The sequence below is a fragment of the Leptidea sinapis genome, chromosome 4, assembly GCF_905404315.1.
Source record: "Leptidea sinapis chromosome 4, ilLepSina1.1, whole genome shotgun sequence".
NCBI classification, from domain to species: domain Eukaryota; kingdom Metazoa; phylum Arthropoda; class Insecta; order Lepidoptera; family Pieridae; genus Leptidea; species Leptidea sinapis.
Window position 1 is genome coordinate 2,669,961 of NC_066268.1, and position 27,838 is coordinate 2,697,798.

At 35.1% G+C, this 27,838-nt stretch overlaps 1 protein-coding gene across 2 annotated transcripts in view; it reads right to left on the bottom strand.

Moving 5' to 3' along the window:
- LOC126979706 (ATP-binding cassette sub-family D member) overlaps positions 1-27,838 on the bottom strand; it is a 115,007-nt gene that overhangs the window by 49,020 nt on the left and 38,149 nt on the right. The window contains exon 1 of one of the 2 annotated variants that reach the window (XM_050829173.1): positions 8,713-8,879. The exons of the other annotated variant lie outside the window; for it this stretch is intronic. The gene's annotated coding sequence lies outside the window, so the exon portion shown is untranslated. Of the gene's footprint in view, positions 1-8,712; positions 8,880-27,838 lie in introns of those variants that run through there. 2 annotated transcript variants of the gene reach the window in all.

Genomic DNA, 27,838 nt, shown 5'->3' on the forward strand with positions numbered 1-27,838 from the left:
GTGGGAGGCTCCTTTGCACAGAATGCCGGCAAGATTATGGCTACCACAATGGCGCCTATTTCTGCCGTGAAGCAGTAATGTGTAAGCATTATTGTGATTCGGTTTGAAGGACGCCGTAGCTAGTGAAATTACTGGGCAAATGAGATTTAACATCTCATGTCTCAAGGTGACGAGCGCAGTTATAGTGCCGTTCAGAATTTTTGGGGTTTTTTTAAGAATCCTGAGCGGCACTGCATTTTAATGGGCAGAGTGTATCAATTACCATCAGCTGAACTTCCGGGTCGTCTCGTCCCTTATTTTCATAAAAAAATAAATAAATGAAATTTCCAAAACATTTTGTTATTTTTAAAGTAACAACCATCACTTCTGGGATTAATTATACAAATTGAATTTGTTACCAAAATTTGAGAACGATGCGGGAATCCTACCATATTCCTATGAAAGTCCTTCCATGACATGAGCCAACCGTTCGAGTAAATTTTGGTATATCTTGTTCAACTCTCAAATAAGAAATTGTTTATATGTTTGTAAGAGCAACATCTTAAGATGACGAAATTTTTTATTTAGGTCAATCAATATTTTTGAATACTTTTTTTATGATTACACTGAAGTAGTTCTAATGGTGTTTTACTTTAATGTCGCCATTGTAGAGTCACGCTATATATATTTTTAGAAGTTTTTTCAAGAATCGACACGTTCTTGAAGTTGTTACCTAGCCTAGAATGATCGCGCCTCTTTACTTGACATAAGCCGACTTCACCCGAACGGGCATTACGAAACTTGAAAAAGCATCATAAGTCAGTCTAATTGAATACCCGTAAATAGTAATAATAATTATTAAGAAATGACTAACACTACTAAGTAATGAATAAATAAAATCTGGATTTAATATAATACAGATATCGTTAATTATTATTCAAGATAACATCCGTTAACGTTGACAACAAAAATATTATCACAAAGTTGACTCGATAACAAAAGAATGATTGTTATATCAATATAATGATGGAGGCGAGACGTGCGACTAATTAAAACCTTATCCACACAATATCCTTGTAAGAACCATTTATATCAGAAGATTACGAACAGCTGTAACTATAATATTTATGTTAGTTTCAGAAGTCACAATATGTTGTAAATAAAAAAATAATTGCGAAAAGTACAATCGTTGTCAAGTCTCATTTCTATCAGAAATCAAAACTAAAGCGATATCATGATATATGGAAATTGTAAAATAAAAGACTATAATTGAAACTTAATAAAAAACTGACGTTTCCTCAAACATGCTTAAAAATTATTCATTATTTTTACAACCTTCTTCGAGATAATATATCAATCGGAATTTTGTATATTGGCTAAAAATACGTGCGAGCAGCGGTTAACAAAAACAAAACTCCGAAACATGGCAACCAAGGAGGAAACTTATCATTGTTTTTATTTAAATTTCGAACTGGCTTATAAAATATAGAAAGCTGATTATTAAAAAAAAAACACTTTAACGCTAGAAAAATTCATTCTGTTCGTTTATAGATTTTGAAAAGTGATTGTATTTGACAAAAAGTTCAGTTATGTACATAGTTCACAGATGAAAAATCGGTATATAGGTTCTTACCGCACTGCAGAAGCGAAAACTACAATCGAATTTAATTATATAAAAAAACAAAATACAACATTTTCAACATTAACATAAGTATCATCATTATGTCAGCCGGAAGACGTCCAATGCTGGACCAAGCCCTCCCGCAAAGATCGCCATGACGATCGTTCGACGTCCTGCGTTGCCCACATTCAACCTACTCATGCGATCTTGACCAGATCTTCGGTCCATCTTGTGGGGGCCTACCAACACTACGTCTTCCGGTAGGTGGTCGCCATTCGAGGACTTTACTGCCCCAACGCGGGGCATCTTCAATACCTGTATAGTCTCATTCAAAACTCAAGAAATAAAGCTCATCGAGCGAAAGAAAAAAAACGCGGATATCTAGACAGACAAAAACACGGATGCGAACTATCGCACTTGAAAGTGTTGTTTCAAAGCCAAATTGGATATTCAAATGCCACTCAAATAAATAGCTCATTCGAAAGCGTCATCACAAATCGATTCGCTTGGCTGCAAGCCTTGGCGTTCACACCACGTCAGTAGCCCGCGGCAGACAAGATAAGTGGCAATATCGACCTGGTGTAACCCACACTAATAAAGTAGGCCTCAGAGATATTGAAGACTTGCACACACCCGCAAGTAGGCTTCAGTGAGAGTCGCGAACGATTATTATCTTAAACTTTCTCCGTAACTGTGCTTCATAATTACGATACAAGCTAAATGTATACGATACCAATAACGTTTTTAAGCATTTCAAAATATTGTTTTGTTTTATGTGACAATACGACGACGAGACGGACGAGACGAGCAGGACTTTCAGCTGATGGTCATTGATACGTCCTGCTGCCTCTGAGCGGCACTTCAACTGCGCTCGTCACCTTGAGACAAGATGTTAAGTCTCATTTGCCCAGTAATTTCACTAGCTGTGGCGCCGTAATATAGTAACGCTTACACATTACTGCTTCACGGCAGATATAGGCGACGTTGTGGTACCCATAATCTAGCCGGCCTCCTGTGCAAAGGAGCCTCCCACTGGTGGCATTGTGAGGCAAAAAAGATTCCTACAAATCGCGCGGTGAAATGCCAGACAACAATGCGGATGAAGTGTCGCATTTTATCGCTAAATGTAATTGGAGACAATGTCTGGTCTCTGTACTGTGTTTGGACTTTGCCAACATATACAGCACAAATAATATAAAGAAAAGCCGTGCTCATAAATTGAAATTGATTGTTATAAGTACAAATTCACAAGCACGATTGCTTATTTGAATATATTAAGTTGATAACAATGATTATAAATCAAGATTATTTAAAAATATTTAGCTACTCTGCATTACAAGTGGTTTGCAATTCTCATGTGGTGAACATTGAACGATGGTGTAAGTTGTTACTGTTGGCATAGGTAATTAAGTCATGGTAACACTGTTGGCCTGTTTATCTATTTAAACATTATCAGTGTTAGTACAAAAAATAAAGTTAAACATGGCTTAGACACGTGTTTTGTTAGACAGCCATCTAATGATATAAACACAAATTTTCAAACAAATTGGTTTAGCCGTTTCGGAGGAGTTTGGTAACAAACACCGGGACACGAGAATTTTATATATAAGATAGATTAAACGCATTTTATAAAAATACATTTTATTTGATTTATATGTAAAGAAGTATTAATTGTGATGCATTTTTTATTAATTCAATGTCCACACACTTTGATTCATGCTTCATTAAGGCTGATCCTGATAAAATAAATCTATAATCACGCACTTATAAAAAACGACGCAATTAAATTATCTAATCAATACTAATTACTTACTTATAATTATGAAGCTACAATCTATTGAAATAATAATGCTAGGTAAAAACACTATTATAACGGCTTTATTAACATTTTGTAACAATGGCCAACAAAGTCTTAATAATGATATAACACCAGCTGTTTACATAATTAGTGATAAATATACGCAATTGGAGATTATACATTTATCTATTTAATATTATTTACAGTAAAGGAAGACAAAGAGCCGGTCACCTGATGTTAAGTGATCACCGCTGCCCTTCCGCCCATTCGCATACCGAGGGACGAAATCAATATATTTTATCTATTTTTCTGTACACAGACTTATCTCTTTTATAAAGCTGTGACGATAATAGGGGTTAAAGTATAAAAATTGAAATTTAATTGTAATGGGTACTTCGAATTGACATAGAAAGATCTTGGTTAGAGATGTGTGAGTGAAACTTTTTACAAGTAATACCTACGCGTAGTTCTTCTTTTGAATTTTTCTTGAAGTTTTCTTTTCACTTTAAATAAAAAAGATGGATACTTCGAAAATTCGAGTGATTTTTGAATACGAGTTCCGGAACTAACGCGGCAGAAACAGCTCGCAATATCAATGTTGCTATTGGAGAGGGGACTGTTAATGAACGCACCGTGCGATTTTGGTTTAAACGCTATCGTGATGGAAACTTTGATTTGAAGAACGAACTACGAAGACAGATGAATAACAATGAAATGAAAGAGATAGTGGAAGCCGATCCGAGTCAAACTACCCAGGAATTAGCGGCATGGTTTAACGTTACGTTACCAACAATATTGACTCAATTGCGTCAAATCGATAATAAAGTATGAAAAATAAATATGTGCCTCATGACTTGACTGATCTGCAGAAAGAAACGCGTGTTAAAACTTGTGTTGCCTTGTTGAATCGATACAGATATGAAGGAATATTGGATCGAATTTTGAGTTGTCCCTCAAGAGAGTAATCTCTTAAAATATCATGAAGTATCGTTATGGAAACTAGCTGGCAGAAATTAAGATCTCACCGTGATAGATCCAGAAGTAGACATTGAAATAATTATGGTGGTCACACTAACAGAACACATTAAAAAAAACTTCTTCATTATTGGCGTACTGAACAGCTCTAAGTGAAGATGAAACTCACAAATGGGTAAAAATCTTCGAAAATACAAGGTAGCACCGAGAAGTCTGCGAACATTCCCAGAAAGGTTTCTGGAACGATCTGCATTAGTTAGAGTGACCAGTCAACCTTGAACGGAAAATGAACTCAACTGAGGAGTTTAGGTACTTGCGGAAACTGAAGCCCCATACGATAGACGCAGAATAAGCGACGGCGCAAATGAAACAGCTTAGCGTAAACTTTCAATTACATCAGTAAATGGCCGTTGTCAAAATGTAACAAAAAAAAAAGAAGATACATGATAAACGGCGCTTTCACTTACGACTCAACTTTCACTTGTTTTTATTAGACGAACTGGTTTGTGTTTACAAATAAACACACAGCTGAGACGACGGTATCATTTATATAATCAAATATACTCTTACTTTTTGCCAATACCTCGCAAATGACTTAGCAACAGTGCCATTAATTCTACGTACTTATATTTTTGCATTTTGCGTAACGCCGTGTGTGTTCTTTAAATGTTTTCAACTTAGATCATTTATACGTCTAGGTAAACTATGACAGCTGTGAAAATGGCGAAAAAAAAGTGTGTGTGTACTTATGTATGCACGCAAGAAAATATACTTATTTGGATTAAATATACTTATAGAAATAACAATTTTGTAAAAATCTTGCAAAGACGTCTTTGAGAATTTATTCTTAAACAATAAATACGGCTGTATGGGCTTGAACCTACCTATGCCTGTCCTAATAATGGACGAAGAAACAAAAAAAAATTACGAATGAAGCAAACGTCTGAAAATTTTAGGAACCTTTCTCAACCTGTTACTTTTGTGTTACAGTGATGCGCGCGCATCTTAATATTTCATTATCATCATTTTTTCCCAACGCGCCTAAAGAAGTATAACTTCAAAAATTGAATTTAAAACCAACGCCTATTTTGAGCAATTCACGCACACTAACACAGCTTGTAAGACGTAGCTTGTCACCCACAAAACTAATATCCCTTGCCTGTTTTTTATCGGTTTCCTAACAGCAGACTATCTAGACGTATAAATTAACTAAGGTTTGGTTTATTGAAACAAATTACGCTAATAAGGCAAAAATCTATGTCTGGTTGACGGCTTATTATTATTTCAGAAACGGCTAAATAGATTTTAATGCAAAGTTTACTAAAGTATTGTGGCTCCACATAACATGTCGTGTTCGTTACATTCCAATCGACTCACAATAAAAAATATCAGGACTTTTCAATTACAGACAGGTTGTAACTTATTAGAACACAGTCCTGAGAAACTGAAATATATAGTTAACCGAATAAAAACGTAGATGTGGCGAATTTCTACAACGAATTATATGTACTGGTTGTACAGAGGCCAAAAATGCATTATTCGCTTATTGTCTCTTTATTTGTGCACACTAATCTCATAATCCATCGCTTCACAAACAAAAAACCAAATTAAAACAAGTTAAACACAAAATTTTTAGTTGGCTCACAAAAAACAATTATAAAACCTTGATTGATTAAATGTTTATGTTTAAAATCATAAAAACCAATAGGAGGAACAGAATTAAATTAAAATTCGCAGTAAAAAATCAATGAAACGCGGACAACGCATTTTTTTTCGAAAGATTAAGTCATTACTTTGCATAACTTTGCTACTATAATACAATACAGTTTTTATAATAGTGATAATTTTATCGACGTATTAATTTAGAAATCATAGTTTCATGTATTGAGCTATAATACACACAAATTTATTAATAACTAGCTGACCCAGCAAACGTTGCATTGCCGATATTAAAATCGCGATACAAAAGTAACTGTTGATCGTAGATGGGTGAAAATTTGAAGTTGTATGTATTTTTTAATGCTGACTCATAATCAAACAAATAAAAATTGGCGTGGACCACCCTTAACATTTAGGGAGATGAAAAATAGATGTTGTCCGATTCGCATACCTACTCAATATGCACTCAAAATTTCATGACGGTCAAGCCGTTTCGAAGGAGTTTAACTACAAACACCGCGACATGAGAATTTTATATATTAGATAATAATATTGACACACTTTTACACAGATTATCTTGCCCCAAACTAGGCAGAGCCTGTACTAAGGGTATAAGACAACGATATATTTAATACAATATACTTGTTTAAACATACATAAATACCTATAAACATACACGACTGGAAAGAAACATCCATATCCATCAAAAAATGATTGCTCCTACCGGGATTCGAATCCGGGACCTCGGGACCGGGAGCTTAGTAGTCAGGGTCACTAATCATTCGGCTATATAAGTCGTCATGCATATAAATTTTATAAAATGTAATCAATTTTCCACATTACTTTCATAAATTTTCTTCGATCACATTAAAAAGTCCCCATTATTAATATCATTTAAAAAAAACTATTGGCTAATGACAACAAAAATAATATCTTATTTATTTTATCGAAAATTATTATTCAAATTTCAAAATTTCTGTTAAATGTATATTCTTTGATTTGTGTTTTATCCTCATCTTAAAAGTAGCCAACGTGCCAAAGGATTTCGTTTCAAAAATGAATTATCACGACCTTTTCCAGCACTACCTACTTAAGTTATATTACAAAACGAGATAGTGCCAAAAATATTATACATTTGTGTACAATTGCCGGTAATATACTGAAAAGGGGTCATGTCAAAAGAGCCTAAGAAAGCAGTGTGTATGAAAGGGTTGTTGCGAATGGAAAAATCCAGAGAAAGTTCGATACGGTCTGAAACACAAGGCTGATTGGGACTGTATTAATATATACAGTATTAATATATATATTATTTCTATAATACAGTTGCCAACCGTCCTGTTTTCCCATGACAAGTCCAAGCTTTTCGTCCTGCGTTTCAAAATTTAAAATCATTGGTATTATTTGCACACGACCTCTATATTTTACAGAAAAAATGTATTTGTGTGCTTGCAAATATTAAACAAAGAGAAAGCTGCAAATCTCATTTCCAAAAACTAAATATTCTATCATTATATCACATATACTCGAAATATGTGAGTTTGTAAGAAAACACCCACATCTATACACTAAAATCATAGACGTGGCCCGGCACAATACACCTCGCTATAAACGTAAACTTTTGCAAACCAAATCTAAATTAACATTACACAGTTCCGGTCCCTACCCAATGTCAGTTAAAATTTATAATAAGTTAACGAATGCTTAAAATCCGAAACCAATATTTAAAAATTCATAAGCTCTTTGAAAAAGTTACTTTTGGATAAATGTTACTATTCTATTAATGAATACTTAAGAGCAAAAAAATATTTGAATGTCTGCCCCTCTGTCGCTCCTTGCTATGCCTTACGAGGTGCATGTGATAATTATTTAGTACTACAATTTTGTTTAGTAACTAAGTCGCATGTAACGCAATTAAAAGTAAATAAAATAAATTAAATTAATTAAAAAAAATATTTTAATCAATAAGAATACATATTTATAAAGAAAGATACTCGTAAATGTGTTTATATTTCATTTATGACCTTACTCCTTTTACGCTTTTCACTGGCATTTATTTTGTATTATAATTAAATAAGTAGATTTTAAATTGTATAACCTTGTTGAAATATATTTATTATAAAATATGATAATTTTAATGACATATTAATTTAACAAGTTATTGCAACTCTTGTTTTTCCAACTTCAAATCCTAGTTATTTAAATTTGAGGTTGGCAACTCTATTCTTTAAGGATATTCAGCCTTAAGAAGAAATAATTTAAAGGCATGCTCGCTTAGTAATTTCCTTTTTAAAAATTGTGCCGGTTTTATTTTTTTACAAATTACTGAGAGGTGCAGTTATTTCACCTTACTGAGATGAAGAAAAATTTAAAGCATAATAATGCACTAAATGACAAAATATTAACAGTAAGTAGTAAATTATATGTGTTTACAATGAAAACTCTACATAGAATAGGTACAAAGAGGCCCTAAGCGTTAAATGATACAAAAACCTTCCAGATAAATCGATAGGGTTAGTTTATAAAAATAATAATAATCACAACAATAATATAATAGTGATATTATCTATATTTGAACTTTGACTGTTGTCTCCTTTGTAACAAACACGATACTATTACGTGTTTTAACGAAAACATTTTGAATAATAATAAAAATACCGAATGTATAACGAAGAAAACTTACCGATTAAACTCACAAATATTCACAATTCACTAACCACTAATTGTATATACAATAAACAATTTTCAATTTAATTCGCACAAAACACGTCCTCTCCTCACGGCACGCGAACACTGACTGACTTTGTTAACACTTAACAGCACAGTGCTGACTGCTGACTGCTGAGTGCACACTGTCTGTATTCGCTGTTGTGACTTCACTATACGTGGTGGTAATGATGATTATAAAAATCACGCCTTTATTGCTGCCGCCATAAAGCATATTATTTATTAATCATATATTGCGATGATAACTCTTGCGGATTGCCATTGTGACTTGTATGGGACGTAGGTGTCTGGTGTTATTAAGAATGACTGATAACAGTCATAAAATATACATTATATTATGTGTGTTACAAGTGACATCTAATATTATTTGATTAATTTCTTAATCAGTAGTGGCCAATTGAGAGTTGGAAACGATGTTATCATCTAGGTCAACAAACGGTTTATAACAGTAAAATTTACAAAATAAAGCTTTTGTCGGACCCGTTAGTCGTGTGGTAAGCGTTTCAGTCCATCAAGCCAAGGGTAGCTAGATGATCTCTGCTGGAAACACAGGTAATAGGCATAATATGCATTTATTTTCTTAAAATTTATTCCATAAGAATTATTTTGAAATCAGTTCAAACACTGCAACCGCTACGGAAACAAATGGCGCTCTGAGAGAAAAAACGGCGCAAGAAACTCTCCCAGCATTATTTTTAGCGCTCTTTGTGATAAAAAATAACATTATTATAGTATTACAAAAGTTATTGCTATAAAATAATCATAATCTAGTCCCAGGCTGTCCGATCGCTTTTCAGCTATGGAGTACCGAGTAGCATAATTTACGACTGAGCCATTTTTAATAAAACATTTAAATTTATTTATACACTAGCTGACCCGACAGACGTTTTTCTCATTTCATAAAATCAAGAATTATTTCGTAAAATATGCTCCATGACAGCAGAACTGTCAAACTGGAAATAATATAATTTTGAGTCCCAAATCGAAATAAAAACTATCGTATCTCTCAAGTTGGACTAAGCTGCACTCCATGAAGTAAAACTTCAATCATTTTATTTATATAGATACTAGCTGACCCAGCAAACGTTGTATTGCCGATATTAAAATCGCGATACAAAAGTAACTGTTGATCGTAGATGGGTGAAAATTTGAAGTTGTAAGTATTTTTTAATGCTGACTCATAATCAAACAAATATTTATATATTAGAAAGATATAATGTGCCATCGTTGATGGTTCTAGACATCCGGACTCTGCGATGCTTACTAAGTTAGTCAGTCAGCCTTTAAGTCAGTCTGGATATTGTGTGTTTTTTACATGTTAAGACAAATGCAAATCCAGTCTCTATAATAGTTTGATTAAATTACATTAATGTAATTCGAACAGATGTCCACGAATGATAATATAATATAATAAATTAAATTATTAGGTATGTTATTCGTCTGTTGATTCATAATAACATGGTGTTGAAAAGGTCAATTTACGAATTGACTCGAAAATGGGTCAAACGATAAATTATAAAGGCGAAATAATGTTATACAAAATTATTATTTTCTAGTACAACTTACAAAGATATCAGTTTATATGTATGTTTTGTCAAAGCTGTCACACTCACCATCGAATCGACTAAGGCAGCGTTTCCCATTTGCCGCGTCGCGGCCCAGTACCGGGCCATCAAAATAAAATACTGTTTCGCGATAATTTCGCCTTGTTTAAAAAATACCATAAGTTAAGGTAAGTATAAAATGGACTCTTTAGTAAAAAAATAATAAGCAGCAACTCCATACTTCGTACTTAAATTTTGTGACTAAATATGCGAAAACTTTTTTACTATTAATAATTGTGTATTATTTTACTTAATGGAACCAGCATGGGTTTAAAAGTGAAAATTACCGGGCCATGGTAGTTCAATGTTTGAGAAACACTGGACTAAGGGTTATTAGTCAGAGCAAAATTTAGCAGAGAAATTTATATCCGATTAAATAAAAAAAAATATTATCGAAGTACCTAGGCGTTATTTTACGGAAATCCATAATTATCCAAATACTTTGAGTTTCCTTGAGTGTTACTTCCGCCAATATATTTATGTTCAAACAATTCGACACGTGTTTCGCCTCTCCACGAAGCATCCTTAGGAAATGTTAAATCGTCAAACTCTGGCACGAGACTCTCCGCCAGAGAATACACGTGTCGAAATGTTTGAAGACGAATATTGGCGGAATGAATACTCAAGAAAACTCAAAACATTCGGATAGTTAAATTATAATAATTTATGAATATTAAATATAGAAGACTTTAATATGCTACTAAGAAAAGTTGTACTTCGTATTACTAACCTCACCTACGTGGTTTTAGGAAGTTTCATATTAGAGGGGGCAAACAAAACAAGTAGCTTACCTGTCGGAAAATATAAAAACCATACCCATGGACATGAGCAATACCAAAGTTCAAGAGATAAGGGATTGTTTTTAACTAATTCTAGTAGGCTTCATAAGATACATAATAGCTTTAAGGGTAAATGTATACACTTCTGTAATAAAGTCCCAGCCACTGTTCAGGCATTATCTATAAATAAATTTAAATGTTTTATAAAAAAAAATGGCTCTGTCGTAAATCCTATTACTCCACTGCTGAATATCTAAATGATCGGACAACCTGGGACTAGATTGTGATTATTTTATAGCGATAGAAATGACTGTACAATATTGTATATTTTTATTGAAAAGAGCGCAAAAAAAGAATGCTGGGAGAGTTTCTTGCGCCGTTTCTTCTCTCTCAGAGCGCCATTTGTTTCCGAAGCGATAGTAGTATCTAGTAGTTATTAGAAATGACATCAAAAAGAATTCTAAAGGAATCCATTTTGAGAAAATAAATGCCTTTTATGCCCTTTTAAGCTGCCGGTATTTAATGTAAAAGTAAGCTTTTCTTAATGACAAGGGACGAGACGAGCAGGACGTTCAGCAAACGGTAATTCAGGCGAAATTCTGAGCGGAACTACAATTGCGCTCATCACCTTGAGACAAAAGATGTTGAGTCTCATTTGCCCGATAATTTCACTAGCTACTCCTTCAGATCCGAACACAATAATGCTCACACATTACTGCTTCACGTCAGAATAAGGCAACGTTGTGATACCCATAATCTAGCCGGCATCCTGTGCATGGAAGCCTCCCACTGGTAAATGTCCTTAGTCGCCTCTTACGACACCGTTGCGCCTGGGACAACCCTATTCTTTTTATGCCCCGGGGAAGCACAGGGTCGAAAAAAAACAAAGTCTATTTTACTTTTCAATGATCAGCTACCATCACGCTACCCCTATATTACTTAAAAACAAAACAATCCATGGACAAAACGTTGAAATACATAGATAATACGTTAGGCAATAGACGTAACATTCAAGAAAGGAAAAGCCTTACGAATTATGTTTCATAACTCGAATGGACCTTAGCGTGCCTCAAGTACTCACTACTAGTGATGTGCATTATACCTGCGAATATCGATAGAAACGGATAATAATTGTAAGGTTTTGTTCTTATATCTGAATAGTTTTTTACATCTGTGTAACGTACATATTAAAAATTGTTTCCTAGCAAACAATTTTTTTTGTTAAATATGAAATTATTGTCAAATTACAGTAAGAACCGTTGAGCAAGTAGGTGTAGCTATCGTAAATAATGTATTATAACTAGTAAGGACCTTGCTTTGCTACAGGTAATATGTCTTTAAATTTCTAGTGATGTAATTAATGGTTTCAGCAAATGTGTGGAAAAACTGTAATTCAACTTTATAGTTTGTAATGTTACAAATAATATAAACACCAAATAAATGAAATAAACAGTACTGTTTGGTTCGTATTACATAAACAAATCGATTTTTATTCATTATAAACAGAAGTTACAAAGTAATTTTTAAGATTTTATTGTTTCGCAACTAGAGTTACATAAATATAGAGAAAAATGATTATTGCTACTCAACAAGAATAAAGAATTCCTCATATAGCTCATTTTCGCTCAGAGGGAAATGAAGAGCTACGCTCGGAGTTTCCCTGCGAGATCGAATCAGAAATGAGGAGACCCGTAGGAGAACCAAAGTCACATAGCCCAGATGGTTGCGAAACTGAAGTGGCAGTGGGCAGGACTCGACTAACAGATGGTCGTTGGGGCAGTAAAGTACTAAAGTCCACAAGATTGACCGACGATCTGGTTAAGGTCGCCGGAGTAGGTTGTATGAGGGCAGCGCAGGACCGATCGTAATGGCCGAGGCCTTTGTCCAGCAGTGGACTACTTCCGGCTAAAATGGAAGAAAATAGTGTATATGTACTGAATGAAAGATCGATATAGATGCGCAGCACTATATATTTATTATTTATTTGTACTATTCGTTTGTAGTTTTAATTATATCACGTGTTAGTGCTAATGATTGTAAGTGCAGGGGTTACGGAGTTGGAGTTTCCAATAAAATTCAAGTGGTGATGAGGTAGATTGAGGATACAAATACAGTTACTTATACAAATAGACATTCCAACAATATTATTTATAGATATGAATGTCTCATTATAATATCGCAGACACAGAAAAGCGTGGCCGGGCTAAAATAATATAAATATGGAAATAATAACCACGTGAGTCATATTATATATCGAATACTTTCCAAGCCAACCGTTATGAATTTGACCATGGAACGGAAGAAAATCGATGAAAGGACTTATAAAATGCAATCTGTTTATGTCCGAAACTAATTATATTTACTGTACCTTACAATATTAAATTTTATACGAAGAATAATATGACAATAACACCAAATACAGGGTTAATTAAAGCTATTAATGTATACAAATAAATATTTTTTTTGTACTGCAATTTAGAAGTTTGTTTTTTAACAGCTTCAAGAGACTGTATGACTTAAGTGTATAGTTTTAATTTAAACTCGATACCGCCATGCGTTCCTGATATGATGTGTCTTGACAGACAGACAGACAGACGGACCGATGGACAGTAAAGTGATCATATATGAATTCCGTTTTTTTCATTTGAAGTACGGAACCCTAAAACTACTGAGAAGGTTGTTTGTTTGATAACGCCAATATCAGTCGTATTTGAGGTATCATAATAGGTATGGAAGACAGGCAACTCCTTCTGGTATACCATTGATAGTGTTGCAAGTGATTATCGGTGACGGTGATCACTTACTATCAGGTGGCTCGTCGTACGCTTATGTGACTTACTATTCCAAACAGCAAAACTACTGCATAACTAATACCATACCTATTCGAATCTTATACAATTTTCCCACTTAGATATGTAAATTATCATTCATTCAATAAATGATACGAAAAAAACTAATCACAGAGAAAAGGAAGGATAAAGCGTGTTTACCAAGAGTAATGCCGAGGAAGGAAAACCGTCTCAACACATCGCCGTACAGAGTTATGACGTTATTCTTGTACACTACAGGGTCCATTGACGTGGCTATAGAAGATTATCGCCAGGAATTGCAGTAAACACACGTAAAGTACCCACGTCACTGTACGGAGTGACGATTAAAAACATACGAATGAATAAATATGGCAAAGTTCGCTGCAAAAGGTCAACATAAAAGGTCACAAAAGCTAAAGCGGAAAAAATGTGTTTTTATCGAAGCTTTCACGAGTACGGGCGGATTAATTGAAAACTGGATAATAATTTACACAACTATGGAGTTTTCGTTTGTTACGACGAGGTCTCGCTCGTAGGCCTCGCTCGTCGTCTACAATATCCACAAATAAAGTGTATTGAGTGCTATGCCGTTAATTGGGTTTTTTTGCCGTTATGACTTATGGCCCGAAAATATTTACTTTTTATCTTGGTTACTATGTATTAAATAATATATTTGAAGTCGGAATTTCATTTAAGTTGTTTTTTGCTTTGAGATTATTCATAACTTTAGACTTAGGCGATCTCTTGACAAAATTTGTAATCACACGTGCAGAACGTTACCAGTGGGCATAAAACCATCTTGCCCTTAAAACCTATCATTTAATTATACTAACACTAGATACAGGATTTTATTATTAAAGTGCTCCAAAACTATATTACAGGAATAAAGTCTTAACTCCAAGACTGACTTCCAAGAGTTAGAAAATAACACAAAAGCAGTTAATAATATTGCCAAAAGAAAACCAGACACCGACCACATCATCATTTAAATTAAAATATCAAACTAATTAATTGACGACGTGACAAATACATATGATTTATAATGGTAGACAGACATCGTAATATTTGAACAGCAATAAAAATGACCTGACCTTATAATATTCAATAGATACCAATTAGTTTCCGTCAATTCGCACCGAAATAATAAATTAAATCGCCAAATATTCATTAATTAGCAGCTCTAATAAATAGCTTAACTCAGTTTTAATTTAAACCGAAAAAAATTAATAACAGGAAAGAAAACATGTATTTTTTCTATACTACAATTATTATGTAATATATTAATATTCAATATAAGAAAGACAATATTAATGTGTTAGGAAGCATGTCTGGTTATTAACTGAATGCTAAAAAAGGTGATCTTAGATTCTATACTGATTATCTGTCAGCAACAAAATATTTAATAATCTAGGATGAATTTCAATAGAGAAGACGGTCTCAAAATATTCTAACACCTTGGATCCAATAATCTCTAAATTAAAACCCACACCTACCACACATACCAAAAAAGAAGAGGACACTGTCAGTAAATTTTGCTAAAAACTATCTGTCTACAGCAAATCCTGCCACCTCCGACTGACTAATACTACTACTGATTATGGTCATAATGTAAGTCGGTTAAAAAGAGCGGCTCTATTGTTTTCATTTCTGACTGTGTCCTTTCATCTGTCCCATTCTGACAAGCGGGTCTTGTCTGGGGACTTGTCGATAATATTGTACCATATTTAATGAAAAAATGTTCGTTTTATTAAATTACTTCCGCTTTTTGCATATCAATCTTATATAAATAAAATAACCCTACCGATGATAAGTCACACCATCATTTTTTTGATTCGTTAATGCATTATTTAAGCACTTTTTACAGCACACTTAGGCTTGTTGATTGACTCACAGTTGACACACCACTAAGAAGAACAGTGTGCTTACATTGACTTTAAGCACACTTTTACCGTTCCGTTATCAGACTGCGAATGATATGTCCATATGTATAGAACGTCATTGCGATTCACAATTAAATTCACAAAACTAGGATGATCATCCAATTTTGACAAGATTTTCGAAATGAAATACTACATATCTATCGAAATATTGTGATTTATAATCAGTATAAATTCCGCTAAGTTTTGTCTTTAATCAATTCGACACGTGTTTCGCCTCTACATCTCAGGAGATGTTGACTCGCCAAATTCTCGATCCAGTATTTGGAGAGATTATGGATTTCCACAAAATAACGCTTAATTCAATAAATTTACCAAATATGTAGTATTTACGACTTATTAACTATACTCCATAGCCGTCTTTTGGTGATAAATACTACTGGTGTTCCCAAATAAAAAGAATATTCATGGAAAAAAAATTATTAATAAGAAAAAATATGCACCTCAAAAAGTTTATATTAGTTCCAATTGTTCTATTCTTATAATTATTGTATTCACTTTTTTCGTTAATTAATACAAGATTATTCCTTGTTTAAGGGTATTAGATTGGTTCTTAATTATTATCTGATTTCCATAGTTTGATCTGAAAAAAATTATATGATACAAAATTATACAATAACACAGTTATAATTTGGTTGAAATCATACAATAAGATTATATTACATACATAGATAAAATTAATAAGAAAAATATTAATATCTTGTAAGATAAGATTGTGTTTCACTTAAAAGCAAGATAACTGTTTCACCTTATGGTAAATGATCACCTCACTGATGCTTACATCGATCACTCTAATAATTCATTGAGGCTTATACTAATATTATAAATACGAGAGTTTGTATGATTGTTACTCAATTGCGCGTCAAAACGACTGATAGGACTCCAATAAAATTTAACACAGTCTACGGGCACGAAGTCGGAGATAACAGCTAGTGCTAAATAGTGAAATAAAAATAGTTTTGTAAAACTAAAAAACACGCTTTAGTTGAAATGATTATGGTTGAAATTTTAAAAGAATATCAATTCCTTATTGACGATAGAAAAAACTATTTCATATATTAACAAAAATCTTATTTTACAAATCCAAATTCACAAATGGAATATTTTTATCAAATTAATGTATTGTCATCAGTCCTCGATAAATCAACGAATTCCGAACGAAATCTGGCCGCTTAAAGTGGGTCAAAATCGCGCCTTAATGAGTAGGTTACAAACAAACATACATACAGGTGAAGCTAATAAAAAGCGTGTAAAAATCGATATAAACTTACTAAGCTATTCAAGCCTATACCTAGATCGTATATCTAATGAATTATTTTTGGCCTTCGTGACCACAATAAATCTATCCGTATAAAAGGTGTTTTGTTTATAATGCCGCTCAGAATTTTTGCGTTCTTAAAGAATCCTAACCGGCACTGCATTGTAAAGGGCAGGGCCCTCATCATCAGCTGAACGACCGGCTCGTCCCTTGTTGTCATAAAGAAACATTTAGAGAATTTCATCGATATCGATACATTTGACCAACACGCTACAGGATAGCCGGAACGAAAGCCCAACATTGCGCGCAGACTCACCGGTGTCTGAATACAACGACGTCTTGACTCCAATAACAACGGTCTAGCGCTTCTGTGTCAACGTTACGCAATCAAAGTAGGCCAAGTTGTCTTGCAGTTGACACTAATGGTTGGAGCTCGAGTATTACAAATAAGTACCAGACTGCTTTTGGCTTCACTATGCTGAATATTTTCTTTAACAATAATTTAAAAACTATATCTTTTTCAATAACTATGTATTCATTTATTCGTTGGAGTTCCTGTATCTAGCTGGGGCAGAGGGCATTCACAGTGTACCTGCATCGCGACCGGTCCTGAACATCTCTCTCGATTTCACTCTAGGTCTTTCCGACGTCTTTCGCTTCGTCAATGACAGTCCGCCACGTTTGCGTTTTCCTTGAGAGTTCCGGTTTAGGGATTGCCTCAGTATATGGCTGGGATCCCTCGGGAGTGTGTGGCCTATCCAGCTCCATTTGCGGCGTTTTATCTGTTGGTCAATTGGGACTTCATGACAGCGTTGCCAAAGATGATAGTTGGAAATTTTGTCGGGCCAGACGTCAACCTGAAGTTGAGTAGAGATGGACTTAGTAACCTTACACGTCTCTCACCCATACAGCAATTTGGTCTTCAAGTTGGACCGGAATATCTTGAGCTTAACTCTCCGTGTCAGTATATATAAAGTATGCTCAGTGTCTGTACACGGTCTGCTAACAGCTATGCGCGATACTTTGGCCATGTTGCCCGCAAAGGAGCCGACAAAATTGATGTTTTGATAGTGACGTGGAAAATAGAGGGTTAAAAGACCTAGAGGCCGTAGCACCAGGCGAAGGAACGATACTGTTGAAGACAGCTCGTTGACCAATTGAATGTGAGTCACAATCCTCAACAGCGAGGGAACGACTAAGTAGAAGTATCGAAGTGGTTGGTAAGAAGACACTATAATTAAATTACAGTTACATATTCTTTAACACTATTTTAATACAGAAATTTGGTAGCGCAATAGTTAGAACGGTTGACTCTCACCCCGGTTCCCCGGGTACGATCCTCGCCCGCCTCGTTCAATGTGTTTTCGGTTTCATTTGTACGATTATTCGACGCTTTAATAAGGTCGGCAACGCTCTTGTGATTCGTCTGAGAGAAGAGTGTTTTCCCGCACTGATAATATAACATCAGATTTAAGATGGCGACCCTAATCTCTAACCTCCCCGCTGGGGGACAACTAATGTATTTGTATTATTCTAATTTAAGGAACCTTTAATTCAAAATTTAAATAGTTTTATTCAAAATCACTTAATGAAAGTCAACAACTGCGTCCCATTCACAATTTATGCCTCAGACTTGAGAAGAACCGTTATTATAATAATACAAAGTCACAGTATAATTTCACACATTAAAATTTATTATTAGATAGCCTGAGGTCGGTCGCTCCATTCCTAATCTGTAGTATCATTACGAAAGTAATTTACCTTTAAATACATAAAGCAACAAGGAAAACCATCTTCGTTAAGAACTGGTGAATCTACCAGAGTCAAAATATGGCCTCCGCAATGAATTAAGTTGTCGCACGATCAAGTATGTAAAAATTATTTAAAGACAAAAATAAAATATGGCTGGCAACATAATCTTGAATGCAGGATATACAAAATTAATGTCAGCGATAAATCAGAAGTGTCCGCAGCTAATGCACTGCATATGCGACTATCATTAATTCAATAAATCATTACACCAGACATAACATTCAAGTTGATACACGGTCGTTACCTCAATGAGTTTTCAGCTACTAGGTCAAATTATAATCAATCAGTTAAGTGATTGATATTCAAAATTTCGGTATACCTCATGTTCATCCCCCTACATAACCAAGCCCATTACTTACCAAATATATTTCCCAAGCTAACCATTATTTCTTCCAAGCTCAAAATTAACATCAACAAAAAGTTATAATCATCAGCCGGAAGACGTCCACCACTGAACATAGGCCGCCCTCAAAGATTTGTCAAAAAGTATACGCGCTTTTTATAAAGGTACCCATGTGGTGTCGTCTTGGAAACACTAACTGAACAAACTTTTATTTTATGAAAATAAGGGACGAGACGAGCAGAACGTTCAGCTGATGGTAATTGATACGCCCTGCCCATTACAATGCAGTGCAATCAGGATTCTTGAAAAACCCAAAAATTGTAAGTGACACTACAATTGCGCTCGTCACCTTGAGACATAAGATGTTAAGTCTCATTTGCCCACTAGTTACGACGCCCTTCAGACTGAAATACAATAATGTTTACACATTACTGCTTCACGGCAGAAATAGGCGCCGTTGTGGTACCCATAATGTAGCTGGCATTCTGTGCAAAGGAGCCTCCCACTGGTAAAACTAATACTAAACTCATTCCATAGCTAACCTAAGGAACTCGAGAGGAGCTTGAATGCTTCATATAAATTTTTTAAACCTATAAACGGGCAAAAGGCTCACGTGATGTAGAGTAATGAGGCAACCGTAAAGGGACATCCGTAACACCAGGGGTCAAGAGATGCGTTGCCAACCTGTAAGTTTGGAGTATGCACATGCACTATGCGTGAAGGTTCGCGAAAACTTCAGCCACTAATTGATTCCACAAAGTGGCTGTGCGAGGGAAGAAGTACGTCACAAATCGCATGGCTAAAAATAACCAGACATCAACAAGATGTGGGTGGAATTTCACATTTGGAATGGTGAATCTTATTTATCATACAAATTCAAGCGATGTGTATAATAAATATTGACCCGAGTGCATAGCTAAGCCACTTATGAGCCGCAGTGTCCAAACAGTTGCGACAAAACACCTTATAACTTATATTTCAACATCACGCGTACGACATTTATGTGCAACAAGTAATGAAACATAGCCAATTAGTACATCATCGTGAATTACACTTCATTTACATTATAATGTGGCAAATTATTGCGATAGGGCAACAAACTACGGCTAACGAAAATTAATTAAATTTTTTGTTTTCTTATACACTTTAAAGTTACGGGTATCTGTTGACATATCATCATCAGTCGGAAGACGTCCACTGCTGGACAAAGGTCTCCCCCAAAGATTTCCACGACGATCGGTCCTGCTCTGCCATCATCCAACGTATTCCATCGATCTTGACCAGATCGTCGGTCCATTTTGTGGGCGGCCTACCAACACTGCGTCTCCCGGTACGTGGTCGCCATTCGAGGACTTTACTGCCCCAACGGCCATCTGTGCGTCGAGCTATGTACCCTGCCCACTGCCATTTCAGTTTCGCAATCATTTGGGCTATGTCGTTAACTTTGGTTCTCCTATGGATCTCCTCATTTCTGATTCGATCTCGCATCCCACTCCGAGCAAAGCCCTCTCCATTGCCCTCTGACCGATCAACCGACTCTTTTGTCATATAAAACTATTAAATTTGAAACAGATTACCTCTATAACTGCCTCTTATGCTTTTAATGCAACACTTATACTGATCAAAGAGTAAAAAAAAAAACAAAAAATTAAAATACCTTCATGAACAAAAATTATGTCAGCGCTTACATAAACAGATTTTTAGACAAATAAAGTTAAGCTGTCTTTTTGAAGCCAGTTTCAAAAAGTAATATCTTTTCCATTTTAATGTATGTAGGTCGTTTGGATAAGTAAACCCCATACTAGCTACTTATTCGTACAGTACTCACATTAATAAAACATCTTTTTTTTTTCATTGTTGCATTATCTTGATACAATAGGATTAAGGATCTTAAAGCTTAGAAAATAATCCCAACAACAACCTCCACCTCCAGACCTCCAGCTTCCTCGCTTCATTAGTGTCTTCTACCGCATTTATCACAGGGAGTGTTCCGAAGAGCTGTTTCACCCGATTCCTGCCGCCGAATTTCACCTTCGCACGACACGCCAAAAATAAAGACATCATCCCCACCATCTGGATGTGTGGTGGTCCTCCGGTCCTCAGTACTACTGAGCTTCCTTTCGCAGTGTTTCCGGAACGATACGACATGGGTACCTTTAAAAAAAGCGTATTCACCTTCCTTAAAGATCGGCAACGCTCCTGTGATTCCTCTGGTGTTGCAAGCGAATGTGGGCAGCGGTGATCACTTATCATCAGGTGAGCCGTATGCTCATTTGTCCTCTTTTTCCATAAAAAAAGTAGACCTTTGTCCTTTTCCATAAAAAAAAGTACACCATAACTGTCTCCCAGAAAGGGAGGTACAGATTACCAAATTCTTTTGGTCATGAGCTTCTTCCACTAGCACCAATACCATGCTGTTTCGTTCTTAGTACTCTTGACTTAAATAGAATATATTTATTTACCATAGGGAGTGACAATAACATTACATTATGCGAGGGAAAAATGTCTCCAAACGTTGCCCAACTACCTCACCACAACGAGCATAGTCATCGATAGGGCGTGCTTCTGAGCGAATGTTGGGGGCACAATAGATCTACAGATTTAAGTGTTCATTTCCGCAGTTATAATAATTTATAATGCAATAACACTTGGTAAACGTCATGAAGTTACATCGGTTCGTAGAGGGGCTTTGACATGGAGAGAAGAGCTGATAAGAAACTGAGCCCGTATCATTACATTCCCGAACCGATCGTAGAGTAAATATAGCTCGACCATTCCTAACTCTCCCAAATTTCATCTACAAATGCACTATCAATTTGTGAATTCAATCTCCTTTCATTCATCCTCTCTACATGACCAAACCACCCCATTTCTCCTCAATAATTCTCACTACCATGTGGGTTGTTTGTTTGTACAAGATGGCTCCTATATGGACACCGCAGTGAGGCATTTTCCGCCTTCAAAAGTTATATGCAATCATTATTGTGATTCGGTTTGAAGGGCCTCGTAGATATAGGTACACAACTCCGTGCATGACAGTCTCACGGGGCGAGAGAAGTCAGCTATTAGCGGATTACGGAAATCTCACGCATTGTCCTTCCCCGCAACACCACCCGCTAACCGCAGACTTCTTAGTTCCCCGTCCCGCCACTGTCTGTCGCCCCGTGGAACGGTCGCGCACGAAGTTGTGAATACTGAATTACTGGGATAATGACGCCTTACGTCTCCACGACTCTTGACTTTTTCTCAAAAAAAAAACATCAATTTGGAATAAGTATTGCAAAAACAAATGCAAAGCATTCAAATATAAAATGTATTTAGAAATAAAATTGGATAACCTGAGTCCTATTGTAGAAATAAATAATCTACAAATTTACAACAAATATTCAGCAACAGATATTATCTAAATTATGATTGTAGAGAACGTTCATATTAATAAAATTATGAATTGTGTTATCGATGCAACTATCGATAAGTTTTTTTATAATTTATAATTTCAACAATAGATTTCTAAATACTCCAATAAGTAATATTACCAATGCCTATATGAAGTAACCAATACGGTTTCGTATTGCAATGTTTGAAGGCGTTACTTTTTCGCAACCCTTGCTCCATGCTGACACACGCTCCTCCCTCTCCGGGCACCGATAGGACACTATTTTTTTATGGACAAGTAGCACAAACTAGCGTACGGGTCACCTGGTGTTAAGTGATCACCGCAGCCCACCTTCTCTTGCAACACCAGAGGGATCACAGGAGCGGTGTACGCACTTTTTTTTAAGGTACACATGTCGTATCGTTTACAAGGAAAACATCACATAAGGAAGCTCACCATTATCTCAAAAAAGATATTCACAAATGTATTGACTTCCAGAAATTTATTTATCGGTATTGAGAATAGATTTCTCCCAAGACTTAGCACGTGACGCCATTGCAATTGAAAAACACCCAATAGAGAAGACGGGCTATAGTTATGTCATAACTGAGATCCAAAAATCTCTAAATTAAAACCCAAAACTACACATACTAAAAAAAATTAGGACACAGTCAGTAAATTTTGCCAAAAACAAATACCACCTTTGAGGCAACAAACGGCGCTAAACTTCATAATGACAACTATAACAAATACTATCTCGACTCCTGTTGAATCAAGTCCCCCTGAAAACATGCTCTGTGACGGTCACGAAAAGTCGGGTTAGATAAAATAATAGTAAAAATGTAACTAATACGCAAAAACTAATGTAAAAACACAGTTACAATCACACGCGTTCTAATCCTTTCAAATTGCTTTATTTGTGTAACACGCGTTAATCAAAGAAAATACTATGCACAACCCCTCTATCAAGAATGGGCAAAATTTTTCTTCATTCTACCGCCAAACAAAGGTAAAAATGGGATAATATGAATGAAAATCAAACAAGCGCTGCAAAAGTTCCGGGCCGCTGCACGTTGTCAAACAAAACCATTAAGAAACAAGTGGAAATATTTACTTTATACATTTGTAGTTTCGATTGAAAGCCACATGTTTATACAATAGCGAACGTCTCAATACTAAATATTTCAACTAAAGGTTTATCTTGAAACATTTATACATCACATATATAACAAAAATCTCCATACTCATGCCAAACTAAGACTGACAACGATACAGCGTACTTAGACGTTACTTACGTAAAACTAAGCTGAACTTAGCTTGGAGATCTATGATTTCAATTTTATAGGCAAGAACCTGATACCCGCGACTTCATCCGCGTAGATAAAGGGTTGTTTAAAGTAATAAGCAAGTTTGAAATTGAAGATTATCTCCAGTTCTGGTTTCCACTTTCGCTCCCGTTCACTTATATATAAATCTTATGTCGAGGAAGAATGCTATAGCCTCATCGACGTGAAATTCATTTTTTCACAAATCCCGCGGAATTCATGGGTTTTTCCGGGATAAAATGTAGCCTATGTCCTTTCCAGAGGTCTAGTCTATCGCTGTACCAAATTTCAAATCGGTTGAGTAGCTCCTGCGTACAAACAAAAACTTATATTCAAATTTATAATATTAGTAGGGATTAACACCTGAAATTATGCAGAGCTTAAGCTAAGACAGCCCAAAGCAAAAATCAAGTTCGCATTTAACATCTTCAGTTAAGTTTAAGTTAGCCTGAGCAAAATCTAAGTTGGCTCTATAAATCTCAACCTAAGGCTGTAGTATTCTTTTGAATATTGGTGCTATATCGACCTAGGCTCTGGGTGACAGTTTCACAATTGATATTTGCCAGGGACAGAATATGAAGGGAACGTCATGAGTTATGCTCTCATAGACATATCTATCTTAGACTAGAATATATTTGTTTAACTACTGGTAATGTTATTAATTATTGCACCTATGATGTAAGCGTTTTATTTTTTGTTTCTTATTCTCACCGAATAATATATTTTTTTATAAGAGGGGGCAAATGACAAATTGAAGGAATTAAGTATGCTCTACGATTCTAAAATATAATAATATTAATATTTACACACTTTTTACACAAATTATCTTGCCTCAAGTTAAGCATATATAGCCTGTATTATGGGTTACAAGACAACGATATATTTAATACAATATACTTACTTAAACATACATAAATACATTTAAACATCCATGACTCGGAAACAAACATCCATATTCATCATATAAATGCTTGCACCTACCGGGATTCGAACCCGGGACCTCTAGCTTAGTAGATAGGATAGCTAACCACTCGGCTATACAGGTCGTCCTAAAAATATGCTTCCTTGGTGTCGTGTCTAGTGGTTAAATCGTCCAAATTTACACGCTACGGTGTATCTTGAGTTTGTTTTCACAAGTAGACAATAAAAGGATATAGCAGATAGGAAGGATATTGCACACAGAAGTAAATACAACAACAACGTTACGAAAAATGGAAGTGTTTCACAATAAGTTATCCACCCGATCAGAAACCGAGGGAATGAAAAAACGTGCGTGAATTAGGCGGCAGGTATCAAGCGGCGCCTATTCACGAGCATAACGCATGAACCAGCCATCGTTTCCTACACATATAAAAAAGACTCTTACAAAAAGACCGTGGCCATTGTAAATGTTGTGAACAAATAACACATTCCATATTAAGTAATGTACACACACAAGTTCTAGAAAATCTAATTAAAGGAAGTTTTGTTTCCTTTTCGCTGCAGAAATGCTTTTGTAACATCGTATTTTATTATTTTTGTTTAAATATGGCATAATGTGACTGAAATAATATTAAGATATTTTTTTAATAAACTTCAAATAAAACAAACGAGAGAGAAGAACTTCTCTAACGAAGATACAGCAAGATAGAAAAGGTAACAGAATCTATTTTTACTGTAACTGATTTAGATTGACAGATCATACGGATGGAATCGAGCCAAGCTTGGCATGACAAATCAAAATTGGTCAAGCATTATTGGGCTGTCAAGTCGTCTATACGTTATGTATTATATGTAAATGTATTTTAATTTTATACGTGCCACAGAGTACTATTGGTCAAAGGCCCATGTGACGTAAAAGCATGACGTCACTAGTACATGTTTACCACTTACACCAAGTGATACATAAATCTTAATATCTACGAGAAAAATATTTAAATTTTAGCAAATAAATTGCAAGTATCCATTTTAGTAGATGAACGAAGCTCAAATAAAATTTGAAAACAAAATTTTATGAACGATGCGGGGCTCGAACCCACGACCTCTGGTTCATAAAATTTTGTTTTCAAATTTTATTTGTGTATTAATCCTAGAAGTGAGGGTGATCACTTTAAAATCATAACAGATTCTTATGAATGAAGCTCTATAAACTATGTAAAGTCTTTTTGACAAACTTCTTAAAAAGATTAATGCTGTCACGGACTGACACAATATATAACGCGGTGGATAATCATGCAAATTCTGTGGAGCTCGCTGGAACGTGAAGCCTCCTCCCGTTCCCCTTTCACCCCCTCGAGCTCATCCTGTTTGCAGTTGATGTTTTTGAAGATTTTTTCATTGTTACGGTTTGACTTTTGTTGTTAGTACCTAGTTCTGCAGATTCTGTTGTTCTATGTCGCTATAATAGTATTGCCAGAAGTATAAATACTTTCTTTACTTAACCCAGATACTTTCATTGATGAATCAGCATCACAACACAACACTTACATCAATCTATGATACAATAATAATGTCCTAGTGATGCACGTTTTGCACAGCGTAACAAAGCGACTATGTGACGTCATCAACGTCAAGTCCAGAGATAATATAACCGGGTACGTACGTATTAAAAGACGGCTGACGCACGGCCCGGTTGTCAATACGACGGCAATTCCGAGAAGGCGTAGAATTAAATGTCATTCATTTCTTAACCTATCCTCTCCACTCTCAGGTTGTGGCATCATGTTGAAGTTGATTCTGCTGTTGTTCATTGCTGAAGAAGAGTTGAACAAGAGATACCAAGATTTATGAACCATACGTCACTCGAACGGTTAGGTCGATGGAAGAGCGGGTTGGAGTCCCGCATCGGTCATAAATTTTGTTTACAAATTTAATTTAATTAATCCCAGAAGTGCATATCACTTTAAAAATAACAAATTATCTGTAGATTAGTTATTTATATTGTCCTAAATATAAACTTTTATTTCGAATTTTCTAAAATGCTTCACTTAAATAAAACTACGACCGCAGTGCATGACATAGCATGTTACAAGCATCGCGTGACCAAGTTTTCTACCTTGGTGAGTCCCCAATTTGTCCATTATCATTTTCTCCTAATGTAACTGTATGCTACGTAGACGAGGTCATACTAACTCTATTATGTTACAATAATCCATTGAGTTTTGTAATTATGTAATATTATAACTCGATTTCCAAACATTTCAAAATTTCATACTATGCCTATTGAAATTATCTTGTACTCGTAGATATCTATATACCATAGTATTTCAATACACTAGGGCAAAAAATTATTATTGTTCACGATTAATCATTTTATTGAAATAAAGTAGGTAAGCTATAAGATTAATTTTTCATCTTACTATTACTAAGTTAACATTCATACCTTTAATAAACGAATTTTTGTATATACAGGTAGTTTGTATTTATTATTTTTTAACAGATTGCGACCCCCTTTAAAAACAATCTCGACATACATCCTCTCTGAATGTGGTCCTTTAATGCGTACACGTTGAAATTTGCGAAGTTCGATTCTACAACCACTTGAAATACGTCCGCTTACCGCAAGACATAATAGTAAGATTCATGAAAAGAATCAATCTTAGCAGTGAGTTATAGTTAAAAGTGGCTACCACCACCACTACCATACATTGGTTGCAGTGAAACAGGGCTGCACTGAACTGTATTTAAATTCGTTTTACCAACCATAAACACATCTTTGTTGCAAATATTTATTTGAAGTGTTTTTTTAACTATTATGTGATTTTAAAAATGTGATTATTAAAATATTAAAAATTAGATTCTGTTTGTCTGAATTAGATTCTAACTATCCAAATGGTGTCTTCTTGAGTATAAATTCCGC